Source organism: Anopheles maculipalpis, chromosome 3RL (assembly GCF_943734695.1).
Source record: "Anopheles maculipalpis chromosome 3RL, idAnoMacuDA_375_x, whole genome shotgun sequence".
In the NCBI taxonomy this organism is placed as follows: domain Eukaryota; kingdom Metazoa; phylum Arthropoda; class Insecta; order Diptera; family Culicidae; genus Anopheles; species Anopheles maculipalpis.
In genome coordinates, this window is record NC_064872.1 from 69053285 (window position 1) to 69073603 (window position 20319).

The following is a 20319-nucleotide window of genomic DNA, read 5'->3' on the forward strand; positions in this document are numbered from 1 at the left end:
GATATTTAAGCCTGCATTCAGTAACAACTTCGCATGAGAAAATATGGCCTCACTGAACTTCAATTCTTTCTATCTTCCATTTCTCCGCTAATTATATGAAAACTTCACAGCCACAGTGTGTTTATTAGAAAATTAAATCGGCTTCAAACACTTGTCCTTCTCGAGATCTCTCATCCTGAAGATCATTTTCCCGTGCATCTCCGTTACCTTCATGTTTCACCCTTATTCGTTGTAGATTTTGCAAGTCCCCAAATACTACCTTCCCAGCACAGAAACCAACCTGTCCTGCTAAAGTAAACCTTCCCGTACTACCCGTAGGTGGCATAATTTCGCCTACCACACAATAGAAGTCTCAGGGGAGGAGTCGCACAAACAATGCCGTCCATTTACGACGCATTGATGGCCATCGCTGGAAATCCCAGCCTCCATTTACACTGAATGGGGGCTTCCCCAGCCAGGATTCGATTCATCCCGTTCTGTACCCTACGCATCCACCATTTGCTCGTACAGGTACGTGAATTTTGGATCACCTTGCTTCAACCTAAGTGGCAATCCGGGGGCGCAAAAATCTCAAGTACCGATGCAATAAAACAATTACACCTCTCGCAGGGTGGTCACGTGGTCGATTTGAGCAGATCCTGCCGGGCCTCGTCGAGCGCAACCGATCGCAACGACACTGAAATCGCTGCTGTTAATCGTTGTGGAGTTTGTAGCAGAAGGCAGAACCCACTCGGGACACCTCTTAAAGGGGCTGGATTTGTTTTAATCCCAATTGTCACCTGCACATGGTAGCAGTGTTGGGAGAAGGCTTATACGGGGTAGTAGCAGACACACTCGAGTGGCTTTCTTTGGTAAGTCATTAGTGTAGGGGACAGGGCGGTGGTAATCAGGCGGTATGCATTGTAAATAAAACGTACCTGAAGGATCTCGCTCGACCTATGCTGGTCGGAGTGATGCTTGGTGTCGCAGGTGTGAAGGTTCTTCCGTAGTGCTTCCTTCGGCGGGATGAACTCATGTACTTGAAACTGGATGAAAAGTCATTGCGTAGGATGTGGAATATTCGGTGAATGTCAATATTTAAATAAAATTAGCAATAAGAATGTGTGCAATCTTGCAGCATTTTGAAGTGAAACTATTGGTCTAGAATTTACTTAAGTTTATCAAAGAAATTCTTGTGAATTATAATCAGTTTATACCAACAAAAATATTATAAATTCTGGAATGAATGCAACGTGAGGCGTTGTTGACTAAACCACCCGTGTAGACCAAATGGAGAACAATAAATCAGTTTACTCAATTATTTATAATAATTTTTATTAAGTGTGCCGGCACGTTGCCCCATTATTAATTATTTATAATATAAATTTATAAAAAAAATTCGACAATACGGCACTGGACCGTTTTCATCAGTTGTAAATAAATAAATAAATAGATAAATTTATAAAAAAAATATATTGAAAAATATTTGGTCTTAAGTACACAGAACACAAGTTGTTTAAAGTACTCACTGTTTTGCATTTTACTAACTGAATATACTTTTAACTATTAAAAATATGTACATAAGAAGCTGGTTTCCAATTTTGCTCATAAATCGCCATTATAGCACATTGTAAAATGGAATTTTAACATTTTATCCAAGAATTTTGCTAATTAATTCATCGAGGTCCTCAGCTGATGCGTTCCGAAGGACAGCTCCATAAACGAATTGTGACATTTATTTAGGTTATTTTTATTAACGACTTACATGACTTTAAAGTTGTGAAGGCCACCTAAAGTCTAACCAGACTTGCTGAAACCCCGTAGCCAAATAGTGGGTCCTGACTGCTGGAGATAGGTCCCGTTTGGTTTTGCTGCTCGCTTCAGCCGTGTAAAAAACCGGCGCCACTGTCGCCATTTTATCAAATCTGTATGTTTATTTCATATCGCGCAAATTAGTTGGTACTCTTAAGTGTATTCTTTGTAGGGCCAAGGGTGATCCGATGACTGGGCAACAGCACTCGAGGTCGATTCAAACACTGCCGTGAAAGGGAGGCAGGCGTTGTTCACAGTACAGTGTTTTCTAGTCCAGTCCAGCTTTGGCACATTGAGTTTGACAGCGTTGGCGTTGAGTTCGGGGTGTTTGGCAGGTTCAGTCTCGAGTGTAGTGAAGTCGCTTTCGCTGCTGCGAGATGGAGCTTGTCGATCATCCTTTGATTGGACGTTGACTAGATTGAGCTTGAAATGTCATTGCTGGACTGCACTGGAGAACACTGTACGCAGGCAAATAAATGTGATGTCTTAAGACCAAACCAAACCAGCCGGAATTCGGATGCAATCCGAATCCGGCCATCATTACAATAGCCACAGCAATAGTGCCGGACCCTCAGAACGTACATTACCCACCAATACATCATCATCATCACCATCACCATCATCGGCATCAGCAGCACAACCGAGTATGCCCGGGATAAGGCAAAGAATAAGGAGGAAATGCCTTATAATTAAGATCATAAAATTTATTTAACACTAGCGGTATTGACAATACGGCACTGGACCGTCATAATCAATTGTAAATAAATCAAAAATAAAATAGAATTTTAATACTAGCTAAAAAGGATGATAAAACAAAAGCAGTGCAAGGATAAAAGAAAATAAATTAACCATTTTCATTTCACCAGACACCTAAACAATTAATTGAATTTAAACCCTCTTAACAATTAATAAATTTTATATTTGCAAGCCATTTTCCATGCGCCAGTTAACATCCCTATCATTATTTCTAAGCAATAAAATTCTTAACTTTTAAATCATTTATTCACCCCCAATTAGACCACCAAGGATTCACCCGCACGCGCGTACCAGCGATCGCTCACACGCGTAAAGCAATAAAAAAAAAGTACCAACCAACTGGTTCGTTCAAAAACTCCCTAGAGCAAAACGCTGAAAAAAATTGTCCGCTATCGGCCAATCTAATCTAACCACCACCATGTACAGGCAGGCTTGTAACGCGGAGAAACACGGGTTTGCAAGACGGCTTAACGAAACCGGGATCGATTCACTTGCGCCCAACCATCCCGACTTTATGCGGACCCTCTTCCCGGGCGGCGGCGAGTGCTGTACCGTCGAGTTTACTTAGTTTATGACTTTTTAGGCGCCACTTTATGTTTCACAATAAATTGATCGTGCCCAAGGAAAGCATGGGCATGCATGAGACGCTCGAAGAATGTGCCGAAAACGGTTGAAGAAAAAAAAAAAGGATGCGACCAGAAGAGACAGACCTGAGGACTGGTCACGGACGGACCGATATGCAACAGAAGGCAGTGTCTGGCGTATGGAAAAGCTTGCCAACATAGGCCAAAAAAAAGAAAGAAAAAAAGTCAGTCCGGCTGCTTGTGTCTGCTTATCGTTAGGCTCGATTTGGTTTGCTGGCTGAGACGAGCCTTGGCTGTGGAGTGGTTGCGCCGCTGTTACTGCTATTCCATGGTCTGGATTTGGTTGTGGAATTGCTTTTTATGAGAATAGTTTTTTTCCGTTCTTTTTTCCCTTACGTTCCCTTACTTGCTGCGATACGGATATCAACGAAAATGACCGAAAAAACATGTGATAATTGCTGCTGACTTTGAAATGATTCAACCTGCCGATGTAGTCGGGTGACAAATGCTGCTGCCGAGCACGATGCACATTGCTGGTTCGGTTTACACAATTTAGCTACCGGAATTTGTGGCCGGAAAACGAACTCTCCAGCGCTGTGTGTAATAGTTTATATGGGAAACAATTTTTCACTGGAGTTTTAGGGTGAAAATTTTGTGTCTGAAAGATTGAAGCCTCGTAAAAGCAATTGAATTAAAGTGTGCTAAATCAAATCCGTTAAAAAGATGCAAAGTTTGCGAAGATTTGTTGGACGGACGGACGAAAGATTGAAGCCTCGTAAAAGCAATTGAATTAAAGTGTGCTAAATCAAATCCGTTAAAAAGATGCAAAGTTTGCGAAGATTTGTTGGACCAGATTACCGTTCGTCTAATGCTCGATGAACCCAACAGCAATTTAGCACAGTAAACAGCAATTAATGGGGGCAAAACTGCTGCAAACAGCTCACCTCCAATTACACAAACGCAAATAAACGACGTCATTCCCAAAAACAGAAACAACCGTTCTCATTCTATCGATACATTTTATTCCTCGCTGTGTTCGCATTCTGAAGGCACGCGTGTCCGGTAGACGGCACCGATAAATGGTTGCATCCGGTTACGATCCACAGCAAAAAAAAAAAACACATCCACCGAAAAAGAAACCTTCAACCTTTGGGGCTTGAACTTGGTGGCAAGCTAGCTAGAACCGTGAGCGAAAAAATAACACTAAAATAGCACTCGCCGGTACGGGACTCGGGACGATCCGCGTTCTAATTCCCGCACCAATATTGCCACGCGCTAGCTTGAGCTAAACGATTTTCGCCTCAGTTTCAAACGATCAAACCTCCTCGATCACTTCCCGCTCGATCGATCAAGGGGGAAGGGAAAACGCATCTTTTCCCGTGCCAACCTGGACCGGGTGGTGGTTGGGGGTTGATACACACATTAGCGGATTTTTTTTTTTTCATTTGATTCTTTGATTTCTTTCTTGTTTTGGGATCAAACGACTTCCCTTCACGAAAAAGGGCGATCGCTGTGGTCGCTGCTTTACTCCGGGTAGGTTAACGAGTGCTTTTAAGAACGTCTAACGGTGCGCGCGTTGCTAATGGAAAGTAGCTTAGAAAATGGGCCTGTTTTTCCTTCGATCTTGGGGTCGGGAAAAAAAAAACTCAACAGAGTAGAACGGACGTGTAAGAAAAATCAGAACAAATCACGGGTTGTACCGAATAGTCGTCATCCGGGATCGGCCACCAGCGCCAACCGTTGGGCTGGATCGATTAACGGGGGCCGCACGAGCGAGCAAAGTATATTGATTTAAAATCGTTCGCATATACTGCTGGTGATGAGTTGGTAAGATCAAGGCTCTAGCTATATGCGTGGAAAGTGTTTAGCATTACCGTTGAAAATTTGCACCAAATCAATGGAAAACGGTACAAGGGGGCAAATAAGAAATTGTGGAAACGGTAATGAGGTAGTTGTGGATAAGCAAGAGTGTTTATAGATTGGCTCAGCAAAGAAAGAAACTAACTGGTTGTTAGAATAATGTGTGAAGGACAATTTGACATACAGTTGAATGAAAATATTCATAAAAATAAATTTATATAAATTTTTTAAACATCATACTAAATAATTAATTAATACACACTGTCAAAATTTGAGAGCTTCGTCAGTTACGGTAGCTACGACCAAAACATTGAAAGAACTTTAACCAGAACATTGCGCTTTAGTTAGTTCGTATCGCCTGATCAAACTGGGTCAAAAAAAAGTCGGTCATTGTGACAAACTTTCTGTCGGCCAGATATGTTTGGACAAATATTTTAAAGACTCTGGCACTGCTGGATAAAGGAATGTCTGTAGAGTGAAATCCTGAATCCGATCAGTAAAAAAGGATATCAGAAATCAGCTGATTTTATCAGAAAATCAGCGAGAACTAAAGAAATGCGTGACCTAGGCGTTTTGATTGACGATAAGTTGACTTTTAAGCATCACTATGAAAACGTTATTAACCACGCAAATAGAACACTAGGTATACTGTTTAAATCGACCAGGGACTTTAATGACCCATATTGTCTAAAATCTCTGTATTGTTCGTTGGTTCGCCCGATGTTAGAATACTGTTCTATTGTGACTTGTCCTTATACTGTTATATCTATAAGACGACTTGAGACAATACAGAAAAGGTTCACACGATACGCCATAAGAAAGCTAGGATCCTTACTACCACCCTACAATCAACGTTGTCTTCTTCTGGGCCTAGAAACGTTAGAAGTCAGGCGCAACAGAGCTCAGGTTATCTTTATAGCAGGACTACTACTAGAAACCATTGATGATCCGTCACTAGTAAGTAGGATTTCTTTTGCTGTCCCGCGACCGATATCAAGACACCGACAAATGTTGCACGAAGCTCGCGCTAACACAGTATACGGTACTAACGCCCCGCCTAAGTCCATGATTAGGCGTTTCAATCAATGTTCGTGTCAGTTTGATTTTACGATGTCTATTTCCCAATTTAAAAGTTCTCTGCGTTTATTGTAAATTCTTGTAAAGCGTCTTAGCCATAGCAAGCGTGTTTGATTCGTTAAACCGTTCTCGGTGGACGAATTAATTAATAAACAATAAACAAGTGACTAGCGAGATTTACAGGGTTTTCACTGGTTTTATTAACACATTCAGCGCGTTATAGAATCGTTCGAGCATACTATTGACTCGTTCGGCGCGCTATTGACATACTTTATATAATATTGAGCATACTATATATAATAGTATGCTCGAACGATTGTATAACGCGCTGAATGTGTCAATAATACCGATGAAAACCCTGTATAGTGCAAGGAGCCTTAAAAAAGTTGTCACCGGCATAACAAAAAGTACCACAGAGATGGCGAAGTATTTCCGTCATTCACTCGAGCGCTGGAAAGAATGAGTGGTTTGGGGGTTCTGGTGGATCTCAAGCATGCCAACCTGAAAGTCCCTTTAATTCCGCCCAATTGCGAATATCTGAAGTCAATCTGAGCTCGAGAAAATCTTTTAAAAAAATCTGCAATATTGTTTGTTACCATTCTTTTGAATAGAGACGCTTTTTAATGCATATGCTATGAAAATACTGCATGCAAACAGCTTTGTCTGGACAGACAGTGCACGGGAGACTACAAAGTTGTGAATACTTATCAGTACATCACTGCTTCGTTTAACTTTTTTTTCCTTTCTTTAGTTTCTGATACTCAGGAGAGGCGCAAACCCTTCATGCCTATATGCCCAGCGTTGTAAAAACTATTGTAAAAATTGGGTATATCAAGTTGTCTTCTGGGTCGCCAAGTGCTGTCTAAAGAGAAGGTACAACAAGCTAAACCTTGCGTTCTATTCTTTCTAGAGGTTTGAGTGTCCTCCTACCCAAGGTGAGGCCTCCTTCTAAATATACAAAATTGTCTGATCGACTTGCCCTGCCGATGAGCATCGAGAGTTCCCCTATCAAAGGTAAGGCCTCGATGTCTCCAACGTTCCAGTATGGAAGATTCTCATCTAAAATCTTCAGACTGCCTGGACAGTCAGATAAAAGAAAGATATTGATCCGCACAGCTAGCAATCACTTTGTACCGTTCTCGTCGCGATTATAAGTTCGATTGTCTTCTTCCCCACCAGAAGGTGTCCGAGAACGAAATTCTTCTTCTCCACTTCACAAATTTTACAGCTAGTTTTCTATTTCATTCATCATTTCTATAATCTGTTAGCTAAAGTACATAAACACATTTCAAATTGTTTATTTTATTGTTTATATTCCAAACCACATGGTTTGATGAGACCAATCCAATTCATTTAGTTGATCGAAATGAAAAGTTAACCTATGCCTTAACCCCTACTCAGTATAATTGAATGTTGTTGTACACTTTTACCAAAACCTTAGACGAGAAAGTAAATTTGCCACCACGTACGAAAAGGTGGTCCGAAAGCCAAATAACACTCCAGCGTACACTATTTCCAGCCCGGCTCTTTTCTTTTGTTTTGTTTTGCTTCGTACACTAATAAAGCTCGCAAACGGTTGAAGAAGCGAACCGGCCTAAAGGATTGATGGTTTGCATGATTTGATTTTTTTTTTATTTCGATGGCCCCACCAAATGGAAAAGCGCCTGGACTGGGGTTGGGAAAGGTTGGGGGAGGAAACACATTTCCTTCAGTGTTTCCGCTCACCCCACCGGACCGGGAATGGATTTGTTGTGACGGTAGGCACGTGCAAAGCGCACGTAGCGTTAATTTCGCACAAGCGTTGCATTTGACACTATTCCTTCGGTTGCGGTGTTTCCGTTTCATGTCATCGAGTGGGCCAATCAATCTCGCGCGATAAAATCGTCGCTGGGGGTCCGACTCGGCCGCTTCTCCATTCACCTCCCGCCTACACTGGAGCATAAAACTCCCAGACAGCAATGCAGACGGCAACCATCCGCAGGAAAGGGGACCGCACAGCGATTAAAGTTCCTTACGGTCTAGCGGAGGACATTGGAATTGTTTTTCTTTCCTTTTTTCCGCTCTCTCTCTCTCTCTGTTAACTTTCAAGAAATGTTAACGAATTGTTAAGTCATAAAATCAGCACCCATCACCCGTAACCGCCCCGGTAAAGCCAGTTTCGCGACCATATTTGGTCCCAACCCCGGTGGAAAGGGGGTACGGTGTCCCATCCCTGGAAATTGATGGATCCAATAAATTATTCACCGCTGGCAGCGATTAAAGCCGTCCGTTCGTCCGTTCAGTTGCCTTCGATATCTGTGGCTCAAAATTAGTTTTCGTACCTTTTTGCCGATTGAAATGCAAATAAATGTGAAGCCGATCGGCTGATGTTCGATTATTCACTCCCTTCTTAAGCTTTTTTCGGAACGGGTACAGTCACACACACACAGTGACACATACAAACACCAAGAAACACGCTGCTAATTAATACATAATTTATGGTAAAACAAAATTTGGCAAGCGTTTTAACAACTTTTGGGAAGGTGGAGGCCGTGCTTTTGTCGTATATGAACGGATTCACACGCTTGTTGAGCTTGTTCGGGGAGGCTGTGTGAGCAGAGCGGGTCAAAACGCTAGGTTCCCGGGGGGTGTTTTCCTCGAAAATAGTATTGTCGAGACCTCACACGTCATAAAACGCGTCGTCCATGCCGATTGAGGACTAATTTTTTGGAAATCTTTGTCTATATTATGTACCCCGGTCCGTTTGTTGGCTCACAACCTGCCAGTGCGTAGTGGTGCGTCTTTGTTTGTTTCGAGGAAGCTGAATCTCGAGAACGCGTCCCATCAGCCGGGACCTCATGCGGTTTGGAGCTAATTATTGAAAGATAGAGAAATTTATGGCTGTTTTTATTGCCCAAATCAATACGTCTCACAACACACGGACGCGCTCACCTGATGATGGTTTCGATCAAATTGTGTGATTCGGACATCGATCTTCAGGGATCCCTCCGTGCGAGAGAGGATCGAAATTTTGATATAAAATTCATAATAAAAACTCCACTGTTTGCTGCAACTGCAGGCTGTGGTCGAGATAGTTTACCGCCAATTAAACAGATTGCTTCAAGAGCGATTTACAACACTTTTGACGTACGATTGAAATGTTTTTCGTGCGTTTTCTGTCTCAACACCTGTCAACACTTGGCGCAAATTAATTCTCACTTTCCTTCTCCTTTCCACTATCGACTATTCGTGCAATAAACTTAAAATAATGATATCAGAGCTTTGTGGCGATTCACCTAAAATATCTTGCAGCTGATGCAGCACTTCATCGCGCACGTCACCAAAAGTCAACCGTTTAGCACAACCGAAAAATATCGCACGTTATATGTACCACACTATTTAACAGCACAAACAAATCATTAACACACCCCTGTGATGCGGAGCGAGTGATACAATCAGTTCCCGATCACTGTTGATCGTTCGCACTTGACTGCTAAAACTGATCATACGCCTGTGTCGTCCGTTGGAGGAACACAAATAAAATGAAATATTTAAATCTTTTTACACACATACATCAGGACAAACGTAAGAATTGCCACCGATAGTGCTAATCAATTTTTTGGCACCTCTGCGAGTGACATTAGATCAAGGTAACGTCCCAACAAGCAAACACACACACACACTCAAAAACGCTTCAAACGGTAGTTGCTAATTGAATAAACGGAACGGTTACGGAAGTGTAAAACAGTTCACAGCTTGACATACAACCCCTTCCCCGTATGATATGGTCACGGTCTAGGGTGCTAGTGGAGGGTCGTTCGATTGTGACGCAGTAGAAGGTGAAGGTGTCGATGACGATGTAGCGTTTACATTGACAAACAGATCTTGTTATGCGTGAATTTGATTGGTAAATAAAATTACGCTCGCTGTGCAGTGGATGATTATGGAAAGCATTTGAGCGATCTTCAAAAAATATTAAAGCTTCCAGATGCACTCTAGTGTGATGTTGCAACAAGTAAAACGCTTCGCATCGGTAGCAATAGCACGAAATTATCTCGGGCACTAAAACTTAAGGTCAACAGCAACTAGCTTGCAGTGAAAACAAACATTACCACTTTGGAAGCAAACAGACGCTCCCTTTGTATGCGGTACCTCGCCTAACCGGCGATTATTCAAACAGTAAATCGGCATGTGGTAACCTTATGACCCTACTGTAGTAGAATCGCTACTTGTGGCAGACGATCGATCGATTAATTTTACAATACCACTCCAGTAGTCCTAGCAGATCGTTCCGAAATCGCCGAGAATTAGACGCTTTCGCACGTTACTTCACCAAACGGACTGACTGAAATGAACTTAGGCCATTATTGGTGTGACCTTCGGGGTGTCGTTGGCAACGATGTTTAGTACGCGAGGGCCAAAAGGTTTGGCGTGTTTAGCAAGCTACCTACAATTAAAGGGTGATTAGAGGTTGCTGTGAGCAGAGCGTTGCGCAAATTCGGCAGTTGAAGTTAGAGCCATCTGCTTTGCTTTGACGTATGTAGGTTGAATGTCAGTAAGACAAGGTCTAGAGGTGTTTCGAGGGTGTAGGTTAGAGTATTCCAACGGTAGCTATTCAATCGGTAGCTGTATTTGAAGTGTTCTAATCGTGACATTTGACTACGCTGTCTGATTCTAACCCCATTCAAAGATATTAAATTTCATCAGCTTCGAACAAACTTACTGATCACTAACGAAACACTGATCGTACATAACGTATCCACCATTTTGTTTTTGGGGCTACCTTCGAACAACCTTGGCCAGCAGCAGCTTAACTATTTCTTTAATTCCCACTTTTCCACAGCACAACGGGGTGTGGACCATCGGGCGATAGCCTCCCGAAGTCATCTTCCTCGAAAACCGACCTTGCCCCCCAAAACATGGCCCACGTTTTGGAAGCAAAAACAGAGAGAAAGATAGAGAGCGAATAATATCAAATCCAAGCCAAGTCAGCGAGCCAGCCAGCACCGGCCGGGTCGGGAAACATTAACTAGGAGGTGAAGAAAAAGCACAACAATACGAATACGAGCCGTGTACGACAACACACAACAACAGCATGCGGCTCAAGAATGGCGGTGGCGAGACAGGACCTCGAAGACCTCCCAAATGCGCTGCGTGTCGTTCCGTTCGTGCTTCTTGTTCGGAACGCGCGGATACCTCACGCGCGGGGAGTCTTCGTCTCTTCGTGGTTGTCTTTTTTCGTTCTTCTTCTTGCTTTTGATGTGATCTTCCACATTTACACACATTCAGTCCACCAGCAACGTGTTTTCTCACCCCGAAAAAATGGACCGTAGATGCGTCGGGTCCACGAGGAAGGAACATGGCGGTGGGTCTGAAAACCGTCACGAAAACATGCTCACGTCCATTTGAAGGCCCCCTCGGGGATACTTCGACGCCATCCGACGTGAACGTCGCCGTTTGTGGGGGGGGGGGGGGGGGGCAGTTGGAGGGTCGCTGCTTGAGCTCCATTCTCTCGCCAGAATCCTCCGTCCAGTTCAACTTCGAAAGGGCGGAGAGTTTACAAATTTAATTACTTCATTATATCGTTTCGGGTGAGTTTCCTCGGTTTCTCAGCCTCATGGATGCCTCGGGATGCTCCCGCCGGTTGGACCTCACTCATCCTAATCGACTGTGAAGAATCGTTTCCGAACGCAAACAGATGCAGGGATTCCTTTCTCGCCTTCGTCGCTTATTTTCATAAAAGCTTCGTCGGCCTTGACTTGACCAACCTGGCAAATGGTTCGTTTCTGATCTGATAAAAGCCCAACAGTCGATGTACTAGCGCGCGTGTGTGTTTTAAGATCTCCCGTCTCATTCTTTACTCTCCGTCTAAGCTCGTGCGGCTGCTCCACGGCCTATCAGATTGGAGCTAATCAAAAAGATCGCCCGATTGATCTGATCGATGGAAGAAAGGCTTGCTACGACGGTGCACCGGTGACCGGGACCATTCCCGTGGCGTCAAAGACATATTCGGCTGGCGCCAGCCAGATCCCGGGGGATGTCGGGAATGGGTTTCCTCTATTAATAATCAACAAATATTTATCCTCTACCGGCGTATCCGGCTGGAGCACAGAGAATGAAAACGCTTTCCCGCATCACGGAGGGCAGGAGGAAAATGATCTGCCAAGATACACGGGACCACACCTTTCGACAGGGCACTCCGGTTTTGAGACACCTTCATAAATAATCAGCATCAAGAATAGGAGAGAAAACCATATTTGAAAATATTTTAATTATCCGAAATTCTAGCTGCTGCTATTGAGGAACAGCCAGGCAAGCGAAGCCCAGACAAGGGATGCGTATTAAAATGGCTCCGAATCGGATCGTGCGATGATCGTTCCCGTTTAAATGCTCGCCCAGGATTTGACCTAATTTTTGGTACACCTTTTTTTTTTTTTTGGGGGAGGATCTAATCCACGGATGCGTAGGATCGTCTCGTCCTTTTCTTCAAGGGTGGTAAACGAGGCTCCTAAAGTATCACATATTTTATCGGGATTTAACAGTTTTCCTTGATGAGCTTGTGAGCTTCCTTTTTCTGAAGGGGTTTTCGTCCTGCCATTTAATGCGCCGTTTGAACAACGCTAACAAGCCATTAAAAATAGGTACAAAATGTTTAGAGCAAATGTTTGTTTTCCCACCGTTAAAGCCTGGTAAACAAAATGGCTAACCGATCGAGGATGCGCGTCATGTGGAGTGAATGGATTCATCCGATCCGAAGCTTTTAATTGTCTGATTTACGTTCCGAAACATGTAACAATTCTTGCTGCTTTAAGCATTGAAAAGAGACCACCCAAATAAGAATCGAATGGCTTTGATCCAGTTCCAGAGTGCTCTAACTTTCTACACGGTGAAGTTCTTCTGATGAATGAAACGGTGCCATGTTCAATAAGCAGGTTGAACCTCAAGCGGACAATTAAAAGCACTTCCAAGAAGTATCGAGGCTACATTTTTCTATAACCATCTACCTAATTTCGAATCGTAATTAGCTGCACCAGCTTCATTCAACCTATTTTGACTGTGAATGGAAAGGTGACGTTTCCAAATGAACCAGTTTCTATCAAACGCTCCAGGGCAGTTTAGGGCCGTCTCGTTGCTAGTTGAATCATTTCTTGGAATTTGGCGTGAACTAACAAACCCAAACGGCGTAGGGATTATCTTCCAGAAAATTTACATGGTCCAATAATTCCTCGATTGGAAGAATTGGAACGCCCTTGGGCTCTTGGTTGATGGGTCACATACAGAGTGCTGCACTGCTTGATGATCACGCCGACCTGTTTCCAATTCCTGTTGCAATTTCCAGTTTACCCAACCTGCGGTGAGGCATGATTTGATTTTACTCGTCCGTGACCCGCGTGTTCCACGGACAGCATTGTGAACTTGTCACAATTAACACTAATCATAATCACGTTCACATATTTGACGATCGCCGTCCCAAACCGCTCCGCACCACGCACCCGGGCGCAATGAAGATATTATAGGCTATAATTATACTGACCTGCTGCTGCTTAGCGCAGCATAACAGGACAGGGGCGCGTTTCGTTTCCACCTTTACTGATGCCCAGATGCCCTCGAAAGGTCAGCCTCGCTGGGCTCCGTTGGGAAAACGTTACGTTCCTGCTGCAGTTAGGTGATCATTCGCCTAACTATCGAGCTCGTAAAACGAAAGCACCTAACACGATGATCATCCAAACGGATTGATGAGGAAATGAGACTCTTGTTAGGACGTCTTCTAAAACCAAGACGCGAACGGCACAGGGCAAGCAAAACCCACACCGGCGCTTGTGTATAAAAATGAGTTATTGAATTGTTGGTGGTCTCCAGAACGCACACGGCGTCCGCTAGGCAGTGAAGGCTGCTCCACTGGCTGGGTTCGGTGATTCAGAAGGCACTTCCCAAGAATTTCACCCCTAACAAGCGCATCACTGACGTCCGTCTTGTGCAGGACGTTTCAACGCGCAACAAAGCAGAGGAGCAAAAACGAGAGAGAAAACCATTCCCTCGCGCACGTACACACACACACAAAACACAATAACGAGCTCCAAGTCCTTGTCCCTCCGCGTGTCGGATCACTTCAACCCGTTCCCTTTGCGCTTGCAAGAGTTTGGGCGCGATTATCCGAAGCTCCCTACGCTAAACTACTCCGGTCCCGAACAAGCCTCGAGGGCAGATCAGGGAAGATCAGATCTTTGGACAAGCCCTTCGAGGCGCCTTCTGTATCTTTGTGTTTCATTTTCTTCCCCCGTTACATCTTCCTACCGTACCGACGAACCATTAACCTGCCAGCCCGTGTCCAGCCAGAACTGGCTGGAGGGGCTGTTACTGTGAAAAGGTTGTGAAATGGTATTAACAACTTTTTAGCAAGATAAAGTGATCATCATCATCTCGTTTAGTGTGGCCCATTGCCAAACGCCAGCGGGTCAATGCGAATGGGATGTTGGAGTACGGGGTAAACGGGAAGGGCGTGTTGCGTGTGTTCTGTCTGTTGTTTTTATTCTCGTTTCGCCATCCTGCGGGCAGCGCAAGGCAGCTGGACCGTTGTGGAGACGTACGTTCAGGAATGAGCCTCAACAAAGGGTGTAGCGCGTTCCGGGGGTTGGTCATAAATTGGAGAAAAATGAATAAATTGGATCATAAACGAGCTTTGCAAAAGTATATTTTGGGAAAAACCGATTTCAGTTGAGTAAAATCATTATTTAAAGAGAAACGTTTCAAACCTTAAACTTTTTGTTCCACACCGAGCATAGTGAGGAATTGACCACAATGATGATATCAAATACACATAATCAAGCTTTCGGGTTTAATCCAACCCCGAAATCCCGGCTGGATTTCTCGCCGCGATGCAGTTTCTGTGCAGGCCCTGCCATGTAGCGAAGTGAAATTCTTGGAAATTTTTCAATCAAATTATTCCCCATCGTCCATCCATCCCCACGAAGCCACGAGCATCCCCGAGTGCGTGCCAACCAGCCATCCAAACATCATGATGCCTTTTTTCGCAGCTTTTTTTTTCGTAGTCACCTACCGAACCGGCCATTGTTCGTCCGCTACATCCACCATGGTCCGGACATTCCAGAGCCCCGGTGGCGGACATTCCAGGCGAACCAAACCATGCTTACCGTTGTGAAAAAACGTTGGATTGCGAGAAACAAAAGCGACAATCCCTCCGAAAAAAAAACCTAAACTGTCCAAATTAAAGATCGTTGTCCTAACAAGCTGTATCTATGTTTTGCGTCTTCGAGCCGTTCGAGGAAGTGCATCAAACAGGCAAGATCGTACCTTCGCATAGAGTTCTGCTTCCCGTTGGAACTCTTTACCGGGAACTGATTCCGAAATACGCATTCATGCCCGTCCCGACAAATAGCGACAACCCGTCGACAGGAGCGGATCAGTTTCGGAGCGCACACACCAATGCAATCCCATCCCGAACACATGTTGCTTGGCGCCTTCTCCGATTGCACGCCACCCAAATCGTGAGACCGCTACGGTCGCCCCCGGGGGACGCACTAAACATACGGATTTGAAGTTGACGAGTTCTGACGAAATGGCACATGGTGTTGGTAATGAAAGCGGATACGGCATGGGTTTTTAAAGGGACAGATTTTCACAACCCACACCGAGCTACGGGTAATTGAATGCTAAACAAACAACCCATTTTCCGAAACTGTACTTCCCACCATGACGTTGGGTGGCGCAATTACACTAAACTCTAACACCGGGAACATACCGTTCCTGGTGGTCGGGAACCCAAAACCAGAAGGAATCTTGCTCACATCCCAGCTTAAACAGGCAATTGAAAGCATTCCGCGCGCATGATCAGATCGCCAGCGCCGACGTCGATGACTATTTCTCGTCGCCTCGAAACCATTCGTTGCCGGGACCTGTGTGTCGCGTTCGGAAATTATACACTCATCAATCTCCCGTCGATGCGTGGCCGGTCTTGCCAACCGCAAAAGGTGTCATTAGCGTGCTGGCCGATGATCTTCCCCGCGAGGGGCCGCGGGACACGGTTACGGTTGGTTTGCGCTTCGCGCGACTCAGCGCTACAGCTTCCAGCGAGTGGCTAACGAGCAGTGCCTTCTGCATTCTGCGCAAACCCGGGGCGTGAACGGGCACGGGCAGGCGAACCAGACCGAAGCATCCGAACTTGCGACTCGCAGCAACAAAAAGGTACGATGATGATAGTCTTTTAAAACACGACCAATGAATCACCGGACTAATTATATCAATATCGTAAATTGAACCCAATTTTATATCAATCCCCGGACGCTTGGGTGCTGGCGATATCCTGTTATCGTGTGCTTCTTATCGCAGTTTGCTTTCGTCGCCCAGTTCGTCGTCTCTCGACTTTGTTGGAGGGACGATCAATGTGTTAACGTCAATGGCATCTAGAAATTATTTATGATGGATTGATCGTGTTCAATGTTGCCTTGATTTCGATCATGCCATGAGTGAGAGATCGAGATCAGAAGCGATCTCGGGGGAGCAGAAAGGGCGTATGGGAGCAAGAAAACAAGCCAAAGTATGTTAAGGAGTACATTTATCGACGATAATTGAATTTTAAAGTATACTCCAAAACGCATTCTTCCTATCTTTCGTTTTTTTCTCCGCATTGAACGATTATGATGTGTGTTGTTTCATGCTTTCTGGACATTACCATTACAACACGCTAGTTATGGGACGCATGTGTGTTTTGACAGTTCCACAGTTTTTGACACATTTCTTTAACTATCTACCATCAATTTCTTGGTGCATCAGGTAATATGCAAATTTGTAAGCTGTCCTCGGGTCGCATGTTCGCTTATTAATTCTCATTTACCTTGATCCCGCGCCAAATGCTTCCCTACTTTCGTGTGTCAACGCGTGAAACAGCAGCATCGAAGAGCTATTGTTCGTGAAGATGTCCCAACGGCGCAAAAATGCAACTTTCCTACATGGCCGTGAAGTGCAACGTGCAATTATCGTCGCTGCACTTTTTCTCTCCTCGTTTAGCGATCCGCGCACGATTATAATTATTATGCATTGGAAGGTAATTTATAAAATGGTATGTTTGTTTTTGCGTTAAAACCACTTGAGTAGAGTGTGTAACCTTTGCGCCTTGGAGGTATGAGCGCTCGGAACTTTCTGCAGTGAAGTGTTTTAACAGCTTTAATAAAAATCAATTTATTTACTCTTACCCAACTCAAGTTATCACCTTGGCGAATGTGTGTACTGTGTACTGGACGGCCTTGCAGGAAACGTAATATTATAAATTATTTTAAGTGTCACTGTTACTGTAAGAAATCACTAGAAAAATTGTGGACTAAAAAACGGTTTATTTTAATAACAAAGCCTGCATCACTTCTTCACCCAATCTCGAGATCGCGCTATCGCACTGTCTCATCTCTCCATTAGGTAGCAGGCTCAGTCAAAATAATTTCCTTTCCGTCTTCTTCGCCAGCTTTACAAGCAGCCAACAACGTGCTCTTCCCGTGTCTTCAGCGCATGCAACGAACCGTCCATCCGTCCTTTAAAACAACACCCAAGCACCACCGGTCTGTTCGGCGATCCACGCTAAAAGATCACCCAGATCACAGAAGTCTCGCGCGATCGATCGAGCGAGAATGTGTTAAATTATAAGTTTTCATGCAACCTAACAAGGTAATTTTCATGCAGGTATTTATTGACCCATTCGAGCGAGCTGCGTCTCATGCCGAGGCTCAGCAATACAAAAAGGTGGCCCAGGCGATGCTCCGGATCAAAAGCCTGGCACCACTATTTAGCAACGCGAAGAGCATCAACTCTTTTACAGCCTTTTCCAGGCTGCCCACCAGGCCTTGCCTTGCCTCGGGAGGATGGTTCTATTCAGAAGAAAAGACGCACGGTAAAAAGGCGATCAGGCGGGTGAAAGCGCCAGCAAACCGACCCTTTTTAGCAGCACCTACCAAAAGCTAAGCGCCCAAAAAATACTTCATTGATGAAGCAGGGGCGAAAAAAAAAGCAAGTCTAATGCTGCGCAGCCTACAATCAAAGGCCAAACTAACCACGCTGGTGCTGCTCGGGCTGCTCGTCAAGAATCACACATCGGATCGATGGCCGGTCAGATTGCAGGATCTTTCCTGCCCTTAACGCTACCCTTCTAACCGAACTTTCCCGATCCCCGGACCGGTTCGTTGCCGTGGTTGCCGTTTGATGAGGCAGCATTATATACACATTACGCGCTGAATTGGAGTATGGATCGAAAAGTGGAGATGAAAACGTATAATTATCACATGCGTGGATTTTAACATATTTCCCTTTCAACGCTCCCCATTTTCCCTTCCCCTCGTTCCCCTCGAGAGGGTGGGTGAGAAAGATTCGTTCGTGTTCGTGCCAACGTTGTCGCTTCGCAGGGATCAACATAGATGAAAAAAAAAAACAAAGACCAAAGCGTTGAGGGATGAAAAAAGGGGGCAGCTTCGATACAAATCCTGCCACCATTTGCGTGGCAGCGTTATGTGATCGTGCGCTTGATTGATGCCTCCCCTGGTTTTGTGTTTGTTTTATTTTGGATGAGTTTTTTTTTTAATAATTTTAACCCTTAAATATAATAGCAATACGGCCTGGCCGTCACTTATGAATAAAAAAAAAACCCTTAAATATAAATTTTCTGTACTCTGTTTGGGGTAAATCGTGGGTATAAGGGACAGCGATCGCTGTATTACTTCAGTTTCAGCAATTATTCTGCTTTTGGACTCACAAACTATGTAATAGAGGCACGCTCTGCAACTCTAATCATGCCATTTTGATTTACAAACATTTTTAATTGATTTGCAAACCCTTCTAGGGCAATCGCTGTTCTTGAAAAGTTATATGTAGCTAATAGAGTAACGCATTGTCACTTCATTTGCGTTAAATTTCTACTCCCAAAGAAATAATAAGAGATTGTTACCGTAAGGGTTGATCATCGCCTCTTTATTCACTCGCGTGCTTTGATCAACTTTGCTTTGCTTTTGCAGAGGGAAAATTATCGACAGACATCCTTTCCTCGCAATTCCTCCTTTCCTCTTTCGCCCCTCGTTCCCTATCGGCTACCTCAAATATATCCATTTCTTGATCGACAGCTTTGAGAGTTTGGATTCGTTCATCCTAGAGAGCATACCATGTTAGCCGACAACAAAGCGCCCTTCTGGCACCATCGGTAGCGAAATGATCCAAAATAGCCTCCCACAGCCTAACCCTCCCCGGTACACCGACCCCATAAATTGCTCCGCAAAGAAACAAAAAAAAAATGCACTAAAATCAAATAAAATACCTCGCGAGGTGTCGAACTGTGAAAGCGAAACAAGTATAGGTGATGAAAATTATAATTAACTGGCGTCCGGAAGAGGGCCGCGGGACGTGTGTTGGTCGCGACCGACCGCGGCGACCGAGCCGGGCCATACTTTAGCGAGCCAGCACGGTTTCGTGACCATGACGGAGGGCAAAATTTCAAGCACTCAGCACCACTTCCGCCTCTTTCGCAGGAAGATTTTCACGCGATAAAAGTCATCCACCTGCGGTGCGATGGGGCCTGCAACGACGGGGCTCGTTAAAATCGCTCACTTCCAGCTCTTGTTAATGAAACACACCTACCCGACCCGGGTACGGTTGGGGATGGGTTTTTGGGAAAGTGTGTGGGGAAAACAAAGGGAAAATAATACAAGAAACATAGAGGCTATCATTTAACAACTCGTTAATAGCCACAGAAGACAAACAATTCTACGTGAAAATCACCTGAATGAAAGAAACGTTAAAATATAAGGTGTAACGCACCCAGGGAATTCATGATACGTGATAGTGCGTGATCGTGTAGATGACAAATTACTTGTCAGTAAAATTTCGTCACCATCACCTACCAGGTCCCTCGAGAAGCGGTGCGATCGAGACACAATTTGGGAAAGCGTCGAAAGCCCACCAAATAACTTTCGATGTTCCGCAAGATGTAGAAGATGCTCCAATTCCCCACGCCATCCGGCACATTATGATACTCGTTTGTTTTTGTTTTTTTTGTTCATTCACATGCCTGAACTGTTTCACATTTTACTTTTCTCCTTGAGCGCACAACCGCAGCATCGTAATGAGGATGAAAGGCACAGAATGTGCAGAAACAAAAGCAAAACAGTCAAACCACACATCGCACACCGGCCGGTTTTAATGGACGCTTTATTTTGACTTTAGAATATCTGGCTGGCCTGACGGGTTAATGAAGGTTGACTCGTTAGTGAAACGTTGCAATACG

At 44.4% G+C, this 20319-nt stretch overlaps 1 protein-coding gene across 2 annotated transcripts in view; it reads right to left on the bottom strand.

The window, feature by feature from the left end:
* Positions 1 to 20319, bottom strand: part of LOC126561499 (ubiquitin-protein ligase E3B) — a 480330-nt gene that overhangs the window by 77137 nt on the left and 382874 nt on the right. The window lies entirely within an intron of this gene.